Here is a 13,784-nt window from a genome sequence, read left to right on the forward strand (position 1 = left end):
AAAAGAAATCAGCATAAACAAAGGACATCTTACTGAAAAGTTCCTCCATTATATCTTCCTATACAGGACAGCAAAACATAAAATGAACCTTATTCTCAGCTTCACCTAAACTACCCAGCAAACAAAGTCTGTCCTTCTCTGGAATAGCATCTAACCTCCCAGTCTCTAAAGCTAATGGTTATCTTCCTGAGCCTAACTGTGCACACAGGGATCTCTGCATTTTGCTTATACTTCACATAAGGTTCCACAAGTTCGATGTATTCTTCACATGAACACTATTGTTGAGCACCATTTCCCTTAAAGAATATGCATTTTGAGTGGATGGATGTCCATGAAGCAGTCAGAAACTTGCGTTGCAATTTATGACCCCATAGTGGACTCTCACCTACTTGCAAATGCACAAAGTAATATTTATAATGCTCATTAGGAGTGATAATTTAAAAGCTCAAAATGGGCACAGCTTATCTTCTGAGAAGTTTGGGTTTGCCCAATTAATTTAATGCTGATCTTCTGTTTACAGAGTAATAATATTTGTGTACAAGTAGTCTGATGGTAGTGATAAGCTTAAAAGATCTTGCAATGGATCAAGCTTTTTTAAAGGTGACCGTCTGACCTGATGGCCATGAGACAGAAGGTCAGGGGAATGAGGGGTTCAGGACAATTCAAACAAGATTTCATGGTATCTGGACATAAATTTTTGATATACTCTTTTCCAGACTGTGGTGGACAGATAGGCAGAGTGACACCTTTATCTTCAGGCGCACAAATTGGGCTTTTCAAAGACAAATATACTCAGTTGCACGTACACTACCGTTAAGAAGTTTGGTGTCACTTAATGTGTCCTTCTTTTTGAAAGAAAACAATTTTTTTTAAATGAAGATAACATTAAATTTAACTGTTGAAAAGTTTTTTGCAAAGTTTATGGATTGAGATATACTGAAGGGGTGAATGTTAATATCTTCTCATATTAAATACAGCAACAGTCTGTCTTGTCTGTGTGTATTCAAAAAATAAACACGATGATATTGTTGTGACCTGACACATTTCTCTTTAATTTTCTTCACCGCACAAATAGATTTAAGCTGCATTGCATCTAGTTGCATCGTAATGTATTAAAATGTATCGTTAGTGAATCATATCGTAACTCATGTATCTAGATTCTTATCGGATCACCTGCTAAGGTAGAGATGCACATCTCTATTATCCACCCTGTTGGAGTTGGATTGACTGTTGTCGACTGAATGACGGTAATTAGACTCACAAACATTTTGTTAAGAAGACAATTTCAAATTATGTGGAAATTGAAATAATTTTTAGAAAAGAAAATTTCTTTGGCTCCCCAGAATTGACATCAAGTCGAACCAGTTTTCCTTCAATATTTATTTACTTTCAGTTTTTATCTAATGACATTGTTGGCACTGATGTATTCTGGAATTCTGTTCAGACTTTTTGTTCACATTTATAATTGATACTTTTTTAACTGCGTCTCTCACCGCATGCCCGGCCATTTGTATCTCTTTCATATCCTCACTCCTGAGGTTTTCTCTATTTTTCTCTCCATGTGTCCTCAGGTATTTGTGAGTTTTCTCAGGATGATATGAATATTGTTGCTTTGATCTGTTTGCAGCTTCTATTTACTGCACCCTTTTATTGCACTCTGGAGACATCCATGCATGTGTGTTTCTGTCAGACACTAAGTCAAACCAGTGGAGCTCTTTCATACCTTTACTGCCCATGGTGACCCGCTGCTTGTTTTGGCAGGTTTTTCTTTTTCCATGTGTTTTTCTGCTTTGTGTTCCTGCCCTTGATGTGTCCGTCTGCTCTTTCACCACATTTACAGTGTCACATCGATGTTCCCCCTCTGCGACTGTTTTAATGTTCTGTGTCTCTGGATAAAAAGACACTTGTTACTGTTTGTGCTTTTGGTTTTGTATAGGGTTTGATAATTGCACAATGTATGGGTTTGGAGGGCATTTTCCTAAATATTTGTTTGTTACTAAAGCATCGTTGTCCTTGAGGGGCATGTAGCAACCAGTAATACCAGCCGATAATGTAATAAATTTGGCCATTTTAAATGTAATAAAGCCAACAACGTAATAACTTGCCAATAACGTAATACGTTATTACATTATTGGTTGGTTTTTAATGGCCTAGCATTAAAAAATCTTTTCAAAAACCCTTTGAAAATGTAATAATTGCAGCCGATAATGTAATAATACATAAATAGGACTGCATCTATTTTTTTTGCAGGTTTTGTGCAGTTTGCTTTTCAAAAATAGGTATAGTGGGTGGCATATTTGTCACATTTATTTATCAAGGATACGTTAACACATGCAGCTCTCACTCTCCTTAATTATGGTTGTAAGAGCCAATTTGAGAATTATTTGTTGTACAAAATCTTCATTTAGAATATTGTTTATTATATTTTTCAAACATTTCTCAAGGAAAAACGATTCAGTCCTCACTTAAAATTGTATTTAAATAACTGGACTGGGACTATAATGGCACTCCAAAAAACTGAAGAGTATTATGTACATAATGAACTCAGGAGAAAACATCAACATACAATTGACATTATTTCTTCCAGTAAATATCTTTAAATTTGTACATTACTGAGAAGAATCCAGGCTTTCATCCATCGGCTGTCCTCAACAAATAACTGTTTATGTGAAAGCTTAGACACTGTTGGATCCAGCAGCCTTGTAGAGCTTCATAATACTAAAGGAACAGTCATCTTCTGTCTACGTATAGGCTCTCTTATATATAAGGGAAGAAATGCAGTCCTATTTATGTATTATTACATGATCAGCTGCAGTTATTACATTTTCAAAAGATGCTTTGATGCTAGGCCATTAACGTAATAGCCAATCAATAATGTAATAACTTATGACATTTTTGGATTTATTACATTTAAAATTGCCAAAAGCATTCCATCAATATTATGTTATTGGTTTCTCTGGGTTGATAAAAGATGCTAACATGCTGCTGGCTGTCATCACGATTAAAGGCATTGCTTCATCATGGTTGCACACAGGCTCGGTTGGTTTAGTGGGTCGAATGCTTCCTTATGAATTAATATTTTAATTAAAAAGCTGCTCATCATACCGTATTTAGGACCTTCATACATCTGATTAGAACTGCAGTGGAAAAGCACGCTTATAAATTATCTGGCTTGTGTAAGATGTATAACTGGAACATGATTGTTGTTTTACGTGAAACACTTTCAGTGGTGATTTTTAAAAAAACATTAAGATCCCTCTTCATCATCTGGGGTCCGTGTACGGATCTGGTAATTGGATTTTCCGTTCTGAAACGGGTATTGAAAAACAAAAAAGGAGTGGTTATTTGATTTTCGTTTTAAAATACAAAAATTAAAATTGAAATACAAGGCGTTTTTCCTTTTCATGATCAAAAAGGGATATACGATTTTTTTTAAATGCTTTGATTTTCGTTTTATATTTAGAATAACAAGAAAGTAAAATCGGTAAGAGACAGAAACGAAAAAAGGTCCGTTTTTATATTTTCTGAGACCGGAAGTGGTCATCAGCAAGTGTGGAGCCAAACGACAAGAAGATTCTCAGAGGGCGGAGCCAGAGAGCAGTGATTGGTCAGACCATAGATAATATAGAAGACAGCGCGCTAGCGTATCTAGTCCATGTATGTATATGGTCGGAACGTCTGGTAGCATCTCTGGCTGCTGTTAACCTTGTTTTTGGAGTAAAACACGGTAAGAAGATAAATACTTCTAACCTGTAGCGTTGTTTTGTTGTACGTTAAGTCAGCGACTTGTGAAGAGTTGTGTTTTGTCGTGTTTGAGCAGTTGCTCCGGACGCGTTAGCTAGCTAAGCGGCTAAGTTAGCTAGCGGGCTAATAAACACAGGTGGCTAACTTACCACTGAACACCTGTGTTAGTTGCTGCCACAGCTGTCCTCATTATTAGAATGACCTTCTCAACCTGTATTTCTCTGCTGTGTATTTTAGCTTTTAAAAAAGTTGTTTTACTTTAAGGTTAACTGAAACCTGTTGAGCTGCACTGAAATTTAACATTCAGCTGGTTTGAATTAAACCACGCTTAACTTAACATTGTGCAACATTACCTCTCTGAATCTCCATAATTTCATTAAATTCCTTCTCTCTTCCACTGCTGAAGTTCAATCCAGTATATAAAATGACATTAATAGTGAATAAACTCACAACCAGCCATTGTATTTATTTATTGCTGCATGTATTTGTAGTAAAACATGAGTTGAAACATCCTACTTTTGGATGTAGAACTGCACAAGCCGTTCATTTTCAGTCACCTGATGAGTTAAACTCCCCTTTTTATGTAAGGTTGAAGCAGAAAGTCTGAGTTAACAAAGAAAGTTGTTTATAATTTGTGATACCTGTTATCTCTGACTGAGGCTTTAGTTTTTGTTGAGCTGATTTACACATAGAAACTTTGTTCAGGAAAATTTCTCTGTAGCTCAGAGGACAGGCTGCTTTTTACACAACCTTGTAAGAGAATGTCTGTCAATGCTTTCAGCAGAATTTAGAAACACAACACTTCCTAAACAGATATTTTGAGGCTGTGAGGTTGAACATTTGAGAGTATGTCAGTGTGTTTGTTTGTGGTCTTTCTGTTTCTAGGTGGAAGCTGAATTAGTGAGGATGACTCCTGCTCCTGTCATCTCTAAGCTCCTCACACATCTTTACCTGCACATGAGGAAAATCACTCCTGTAGAATGCAGGTATGTTTGTCATTATTATAAAAAGATGTTGCTTGGTGAACTGTCAGAAACACATTATACAGAGTCAGCCAAAATAATGTTTACACACATCAGGAAAAGAAAAACTTGCATAAATATTTCAATACCAAATTTATTCAGACATCATGAGATTAATAAAAGTTATCATTGGCCTCTACAATTACAAGAGGTGCTCAAAGTGGTGGCCACTGGCTTCCAGACATTTCTGTTGTGTTGTAGACGTCACTTGTTGATGCTCCATTCATGAGGGTAGCGCCATCTGTTGGGAAAACATCGTACAACAGGACACAGAGTTATCGTGATTTGATCAAACTTAGAAAGAGGAATCTATATGTGAAGAAGTACTTATACAAATGAAATATTTATAAAAGTTTTTCTTTTCCTGATGTGTATACATTATTTTGGCTGACTGTGAACTTAATGAGAACAAAACTGTCATTTAATTGTTGCTCTGAAAGCTTCTTTAGTGAAAAGCAGCTGGTGTTGTGCTTTGAAACAAACTGCTGTTGAGGTCTGTGTTTTGAGGTTTAACCCCACAGTTTCTGAATGAACTGATAGTTGTTTTTTTTTCTTGATCAATGTGGACGTTATAATTGATGATAACATTTACTGATCATATAATCAGCATGACAATATAACAGTATAACATTCTGACCACCTGACTAATACTGTGTTGGTCCCTTTATGCTGCTAAAACTCCTCTGACCCAGTGGTTCATCAGAACCTCTGGGGTGTCCTGTGGATTCTGTGGATCCTGTGGGTTGCAGGGTGGATCCTACCTAGACCAGGCTGATCCTGGACCATCCCACAGATGCTCAGTCAGATCTGGATGTTGGGAGTGTGGAACCCAGGTGAACAGCTTAGCTCTGTCGTGTTCCTCGGACCACTCCTGAGCATTTTTAGTTTGTCCTGCTGAGGGAGGCAGCTGGCATCAAGGACTGCTGTTGCCATGGAGACTAGGGGGTTGTTTGTCCTGCAGTGTTTAGGTGGTGGTACATGTCAAACATCCACAAAAACGTCAAGGTTTCCCAGCAGAACGTTGCATTAGAACAAGATGATGGATGTTGTTCTCTTCAGCTGTCAGTGGTCAGAATGTTGTGGCTGATCAGTGGATCTGTCTGCCTTTACTCTGACATCCAGAGTTATACAAAAGTGTTGTATGCGTGCAGTGCAGAAGAGATTTACTTTATTGTATGCATTTTTTTTGTTTTTTAAGGGAGAGCATTTTTTTTATCCACCTGAAGAAGACCTAATCTTTCCCTTCAAAGGATAGTTAATAATTACTACAGCTTCCATAGTGGTTCCATCAGAGAAAATCATATCCATATACAGATTTTTGTTAATTCCAGGGCTGGTTCAGTAAAGATTATAATAATAACTACATCAGATAATTCTTGGTTGCAGTTGGAATTTTGCAGCCTGAGAGATGGTTGAGAAGGTTTGCAGTTCTTGTTTTAGCAAAATATGTTATAATAGAAGATCTTTATTGTCATTGTACATGAAATTATCTGCAAACCAGCAAAGTGTATCAGTCTGAGGTATCTAAAAATAAATAAGTAAAGAAAAATGCTTCTAAAGCCAATAATAAACAGAATATTTTGAGGGAATATTGTAAAAAGGAAAGAAAAGCTCCATTCTCACTCCTCTCAGGATAAACTGTCATTAAAATTGACTTTAAATTTAGCTTCAACACGAGATAAGAACATTTACTTTCATTACTGATGTTGTCAAGTTTTAATAAAGTTCCTGCTACTTTTATAAAATGATGAAAGTGAATAAATTGTATTTCTGTCATCTGTGTTTGATTTCTGTCTTTTCTCCTGTCATCCAGATGTTCAGAGGGAGATGATGCCACATCTGGTCCAGCTGATGGAAGGTCTTGAAGTTCTCTGACTGGCCTCGACTGAAGATGGTCGTCTCACTGGATTTAAGGTTCAGATGCTCAGTAACAAACTCCACCAATGAGCCAACAGGGAAGCTTTAGGTTTATTAAATGTTGCTATGAAGGTTTCGCTGTTTTTCTTTGTGAATGCAATGTGCTCCAACTGAAACTTGAATTAGAACTTAGAAGTAAATCCTTCCATCTGAAAGGATTTAGTTGCATTAATAACCTCATAACATTCTAATTTTTATTCCAGTCTTGGTTGGAAATAGAATCTCTGTATTGATTCAGGTAAAAACTGAACTTCACAGGATGTTGGAGCAAAACAACCAGATGAAAACTGTGATGGTGTTGGATTGTCAGACCGTAATGTTGCAGCTCAAAGCAGCTTTTCTATCTCAGTTCATTCTGACATTCAGCTATAAATCAACACAGCAGATGGTGATCCATGCTGTGGAAGTCTCACATCTCCTGATTTAATGGAGCTGCTTTGCACTTTTTACACTGTTTATTCACCAACACTTTATTTAATAAAAGTCCCATCTAGTTTTTATGAGGAATGTGATGTTTTAATTTCTCTGTGAATAACTGCAGTCTAATGTAACAGCTGGAGTTGTAACATCTGTCCTGATATTGATCATGAAGTATTAATCAGAATGATCAGATGAGTTTGTTTTTACTGCCAGCTACCATTCAGTCTGAGATATTAAGAATAAATAAATGTGCATAATGTGGAAATGAACAGATTCGATTTTTATTTATTCCTACAGCTGCTGCAGGTTCCAAAGTTCCAGAATGTGGAGGAATTTAGTCTCACAATCACAGATAAATATCATCTGAAAGTCGGGTTATTGTTTATCAGCACAATACAAAAAGATTAATGTTAGAAATATTTCAGTTAAGACTCTAGAATATCAAGATTTATGTAAATTTACCTCAATAATATGAATGTTCAGGTTAAGATTGTACAGTGATATTTATTACGTAAGTTTAGCTGATTAAAGTTTATGACTCTGCACTAAAATATTATTTAAATTGACATCATTATTATAATATTTAGGGTCAGACCCTACAGTATTGAGATTAAGAAATCAAATATTCTATAAAATGTAAATACACTGAACTCATTTGGATATATTTAAGTGAGACTCTACAATATTATTTATGACACAAATCTATCTAAATCAAAATTTTAATAATTTTCACACCAAACATTTACTGGACTGATTTAAATATTAAAATCACTCCTTTCTAATCCTCTGCTGTACGTTCAAACCTGAGGCCTTAAATAGAAACACACAAGTATCTGTTTGAAGGAACTTCTGCAGAGTCCTGGTTCCAGAACATGATGATAGAATTATAGACAAACTTTAACAAAAGCTGCCTGAGAGTTTACAGGTTTTTATGTTGGATTTCTTCAGTAATTTAATGAGTTATCAGCAATAATCAAGTGTTCATTTGATGAACTTCATTTCCTAAAACATCCAGAATTGGAGCTCATATCTTAGGCAGCTGTAAAGTTTCTGCTCCTTCAAAGTTCACAACACAATGAATGAATTCCTAAAACACTCTCAATGCTGGAGAGCGTTTGTGATGCTGAAGCAGTGACCAGTTTTTCTGTTTCTTCTCTGGAGATGCACAATGAGGGACGTCTGCAGAGACTGAGAAAGAGTCTCACCACATCCTGACATGAGGAAAAAGACTTTATTGAAGACTACAATGAGAAAAACTATCAGACAGCAGACGGCTGCATTCAAGGTGAGCTCTGAACATTTGATCTGGAACAGGAATTCAATAACTGCAGCATGAGCCTCATTTCAGTCTGTAGCTGCTGAATTCATGGATGAATCATCTGGCACTAGAGAGGAAGACCATCAAACATCCACGTCAGCTGATGGAGGTCCAAGAGTCTCACCAAACAAACAACCTACAGAGTGAAGACCTCAAATCTGATTGGACGGCCTCCTGTTCAGCCACATGTGTGAACAAATGCCTCTAAGCTGATTTGTTTTCTAAAATAAATCTAGTTTGAGTCCTAATCTATGCCTGTGTGTTTGCTTCTTTACACCGCTGTTAACAGTTTAGGCTGTTAGATTGTTCCAGATAAGACAAGTACAAGATTCTTCAGAGCCGTTCTACCACAAGCCTGACAGGAAGAACTCCAACAGCTACTGAATGTTCCTGTGGTTCCCTCAAGGCTACAGGAGGAGCCCTACGAGGACGAGCCGGTCCACCTGATGGTGGCCAGTCGCTGCGGTTCAAAGCCAACACCGACTACGTGGACTTCTACTGGACCACACGGAGGCCTTCAAACCAGACCAACGAGTTCACCGACTCCCCGACTCGTGGGTCTGAGGATGCCGCCGAGCCTCGGTCCAGCCAGCCTCCTGTCTGTGGGTGTTTGAGTGCTGAGAAGTTTGTGGATGCATGTGAACGTTCTGTGTTGAAACAGCAGCTTTGGACTCACTAACGCCAGGAAAAACCAAGAGCTCCTTTATTTGTGACTTCCACTAAAAAACTGAAGAAAATAAGTTTGTCAGGGTTCTGACTGATAACAGATTATTAAATAATGAAAATAATAGTTTAAATATTCCTTTAAACAATCCTTTTAGCTCTACATTTCCTTTACACTGACTTTTGGTATATGTACAAGTATTTTGGGTGGAATATACCATTAAGCCCGATGTTCAAGGGCTCTTCTGGGAATATACCATTAAACCAACCTTTTAGGTAAATGTTCCAGGATGTTGAGTAGAATATACCATCAGATCAACCTTTTAGGTCTACACTGGAAGATTTTGGAGTAGAATATTACTCCAAACCATCCTTTACGTCTACATTTAAGGTGGAATACTCCTTTACACCAAGATTTTCTGGTCTACATTGAAAGATTTTAGGTGAAATATTCCTTTGAACAAACTTTTTAAGTTTATGTTCAAGGATGTTGGGTGGAATATACCATCAGACCAACCTCCAAAGTCTACAGTAGTGAATTTGAGGTGGAATATACCATTAAACTCACCTTTTAGGTCGACATTGGAGGATTTTAGGTGGAATTTTCTTCCAAACCGTCTTTTAGTCTACATTTAAGGATGTTTAGGATGGTATATTCTTCCGAACCAACTTCTCAGGTCTACATTTCAGGTGGAATATTCCTCCATACTAACTTTTTTGGTCTACATTGAAGGATTTTTTCTAAACCACCCTTTCAGGTCTATATTTGAGGTTTTTGGTGGAATATTCCTTTTAACCAGCCCCTCAGGTCTCTGAGGATTTTGGATGGAATACTCGGTTAAACCAACATTTTAGGTGCATATCCAAGGATTTTTGGTGGAATGTTCCTTTAAGGTGGATGTTTGAGGACCTTGTAGGTGGAATACTTCCTGAAACCAACCTTTTAGGTCAACATTCAAAGATTTAAGGTGGAATATTCCTTTAAACCAACCTAAATTTCATGTTTTGATCATTATCAAGTGAGAAACCTCAATCCAGAGTCCTCATAATGACGTTTGAGATTTATGCTGCTGTTATTTGTTTAGTCCAGACTAAATGACAGAAATCCACAACTGTAATTTTATTTCAGGACTCGGTTATTAAATGTCAAAACAATCCATGTGACTCTAAAAACTCAACAGCTTTACAAACTCTAAGATTAAACTCTCCACAAGGATCCAAAATAAGTTGGACTTCTACATGAGAGCTTTAATTATTCTTCATCTACTTCCTGAAAAGTTTGGTCAATAAAAAAGACAAAAACTAATATTTTCAGCTGAACTAAAGACAGACTTTGTGATTTTTCTGCTCACATGTTGTGTTGTTGTAAACTTACTCTTTCAAATAAATAGCTGCCTAACCCCCTGGAAACCAGCGTTTGTCCTGTTTTTGTGTTGCTCCTCGGCGACCCTAGACAGCCGGGTCCTAATGTTTTTTGAGCAACACACCATACTATGACGTTTTTACAATGAGTGTTCTACTATGGAACCAGTTTGACATGTTCAGGTGTTCTTTGTGTGAAAACTCAAGAGATTTCAGGTATCAGAAGTTGGTTTTCAACTTTCTTTGTTAACTTTCTGCTTCAAACTTTAAACTAAATTTCCTTCACTAAGCCAGCCCTCTGGACTTCCAGTAAGCTGTGTTCCTATTGGCTGTCCCAGTGGCTGCTAGGTGTTATCAGGAACACCTGAGCAGCTCAGTGTCTTCCTGCTCTATTTAGCTGCAGTAAAACATTTCCTTTGCTTGTCTTCACCACTGAACTGGGTTTAGCTCCATTGCTTTAATTTGTTCTTTAGGCGTTGGCTTGCAGCTTCCAGCAGTAAAATCGTCTTTAATGTGTTTCTTGGTGTGTTTTAGGGCTTTGTACTGGATAGTTGTCTTGGTAAATGTGGTTCTTTAGCCACAGTTACCACATGGTGCTACTGTGTGCATTGATTAGTGGATTTGGTGCAGCTGAGTTGTGTCTTTATCTTGGCTGTAGTGAGTCTTTAGAGGTTTTTGGTCAGACACATTCTGTATTCTTGTTTGTGAACCAACGTTGGTTGTCCAGAAGGTAAGAGTTCCTGTCCTGATTCTCTGTTCTCAGAGGTTCTCTGGTAGGCTGCAGGAGACTTTAGTGTTTGGGTTGTGCTAGTTTGGTTTTTGTATGGTTTCATTTGGACGACTATCTTGAGGCCCCTCCATGTGGTTTAGTGAGGTTTTCTGGAACAGTTCTACAAAGCAACCTGCAGCAGAAGAGACTTTGAGAGTTTTTAGGAAGTTCTGGAGACCAGACTTTAGAGCAGCAGAAACATTTGTCATCAGTTTGAGCAGGAGAAGGTGAGCTTCAGAGTAGAAATGAGACAGAAACCTTCTTGACCCGTGTGGTGAGGTCCTGTACCAAGAGTTTGAGCAGGTTGTGAAGAGTCTGTAGTTCTTTGGTCTGAAAGCACAAGAAGAGTCGACTCATTAAAGGAGAAAACAGGAGATATTGTTGGTTCTTCTGTCATTCTGCAGTTTCCTTAGACTGAATATCAAGTTTATATTTTAAATGATTTCCCATGTGAGCCCAAGAAGACTTCAATAAACTCCCTCCATCCCCTGGACAGAACATATTTTATTGCCATGTTAAATCTTTTTTTTGAAATGTTTTTCAGTTTTAATCATAGTTTTAGCATAGTTTTTTCTCTTTGCTTGTTTAATTTTGTCATCTGTGTAAAAGGTGCTAAACAAATAAAGTTGAATTGATAAACTGAATAATTGACTAACTCATGATTGTGACAACAGAAGTATTTTCACTGTGATTTAAGGGTTTATTTCATTTTTAAGGTTGGGGTTAAAATCTTGACAGAAAAAGAAGATTAAAGAAATAAACTACATAACAAAAAGCAACTAAATCAAAGGGAAAAAAAATTAATACTATAAAACTTTTAACAAGCGTTATTATTAAAAAGTATTTTTGAAATGTTTATCGAAAATATTTTATCTGTGATTTTTAATATTTGTGTTTTATGTATTGTATCTTGTTTAGTTATCTAATTCAATATTTTGTCTGTTTAATACAATTTAATTGTATTTAATGTTTAACTATATTAAACAGACAAAATATTGAATTAGATAATTAAACAAGTTACAATACATGTAATTATGAAATTAAACAAAATTTTAAAAATACAAATATTAAAAATTACAGATAAAATATTTTCGATAATTAAACATTTAAAAAATACAATTAAACAAGAAGAATATTAAACATTTAAAAAAATACAAAACATTTGATTATATTATTAAACAAAACATTGAATTAAAAATTAAATGTTTAATTAGAAAATTAAATTTTAAAGACAATAAAACTTCAAATAGGAATTAAACAGAACATACAATGAATCATTTAAAAAGAAAATTAAACATTAAAAGGTGGTAAAATATTTAAAAAGAAAAACCTGAAAGATTTAATTAATTAATTAATTAAATATTGGGAAAGAAAAAAAAATTCAAACAAGCCAATAAAACACTTGAAAAAACAATTAAACATTAAAAAGACAAAACATTTCGAAATCAAATCAGACATTTGAAAAGAATAAAAGGTGAGAAAAGAGCAAAACTAAACGTTTAAGAAGAATCAAACTAAAGACAAAACCTTTGGAAAGACACCAGTTAGACTTTAGAAGATCAAATTAAACAGAAGAGACAATAAAACGATCAAAAAGAGCAAAAACAGAGGTCTTAAAGCGTTTTCTAGTCTGAAACGAAAACATCAAGTTGTTTCTTCAAACATTTCCTCTTTCTATGTTCTTGGTTTGATTGTGGACAGATTTACTAAGAACTCATTTCAGAAAACTGCTTTCCAGATAAAGTCTACTAGTAGTTGAAGGCATTTATCAAACTAATGTTACCTTCTGATCTCCACAAACTTTACTGTTCAGTGAAGAGAATCAAAGTTTGTTGAGGATTTCTAAAAAACCCACAGGTGAAGGTCTGAGAAGAACTCAGATGGATGGTCTAAATGTGAAATCAAGACTCATGGTCACAAGTTTTAAGGCTTCTGTTAACCAGAAAGTTCAAACTAACAGAGAAGTACTGAGAAACTTTTAAAACTTCAGTCCTCAGACTGTCTAAAGGTTCAAACTAACAGAGAACTACTCAAGAAGTTTTAGGTTTTCAGCCCTCAGACTGTCTGAAGGTTCAAACTAACAGAGGACTACTCAGGAACTTAGAAGATATCAGTCCTTGGACTGTCTGAAGGTTCAAACTAACAGAGAACTACTGTGGGACTTAGAAAATTTCAGCCCTCAGACTGTGTGAAAGCTCAGGTCCTGAGGACTCGGAGGTCTGGAGGCTTGGAAAGTCTTGGAACTGAGGGTTCCACCCTCCAGCACAAAGGCTGAAGTCCAACCTCCTGAGAAGAACGGTCAAGTCGAGACTCAAGTTAAAAAAAAAAACTCAAAAATGACAAAAAATAGATGACAAATGCGCAAAAAAAAGAAGATTTAGTATCTGAGCGTATAGCTCAGGGGATAAGAAGAGTGACTACAGATTGGGAGGTCGCAGGTTCAAGACCAGCGACTGGCACTTTTCTTTGTTTGTCTTTGTCAGAATTTTGATAAAACTTAAGAAGGGTCTGGTCTTGAACCAGCGACCTGCAGCTCCATAGGCAAATCCTTAACTCACTGAGCTACAGA

General features: G+C 36.3%; 1 long non-coding RNA gene across 2 annotated transcripts; it reads left to right on the forward strand.

The window, feature by feature from the left end:
- Nucleotides 1–3,653: 3,653 nt before the first annotated feature.
- LOC129348686 (uncharacterized) lies at nt 3,654–8,669 on the forward strand. 2 transcript variants are annotated; one of them, XR_008601321.1, is made up of 4 exons: nt 3,654–3,727; nt 4,630–4,730; nt 6,580–8,388; nt 8,452–8,669. It is a non-coding gene; the product is annotated as an uncharacterized LOC129348686 (long non-coding RNA). The 2 variants fall into 2 exon arrangements; XR_008601322.1 differs by lacking the exons at nt 3,654–3,727; nt 4,630–4,730 and adding an exon at nt 5,467–5,599.
- Nucleotides 8,670–13,784: the final 5,115 nt, after the last annotated feature.

The sequence above is a fragment of the Amphiprion ocellaris genome, chromosome 4, assembly GCF_022539595.1.
Source record: "Amphiprion ocellaris isolate individual 3 ecotype Okinawa chromosome 4, ASM2253959v1, whole genome shotgun sequence".
Lineage (NCBI taxonomy): Eukaryota > Metazoa > Chordata > Actinopteri > Pomacentridae > Amphiprion > Amphiprion ocellaris.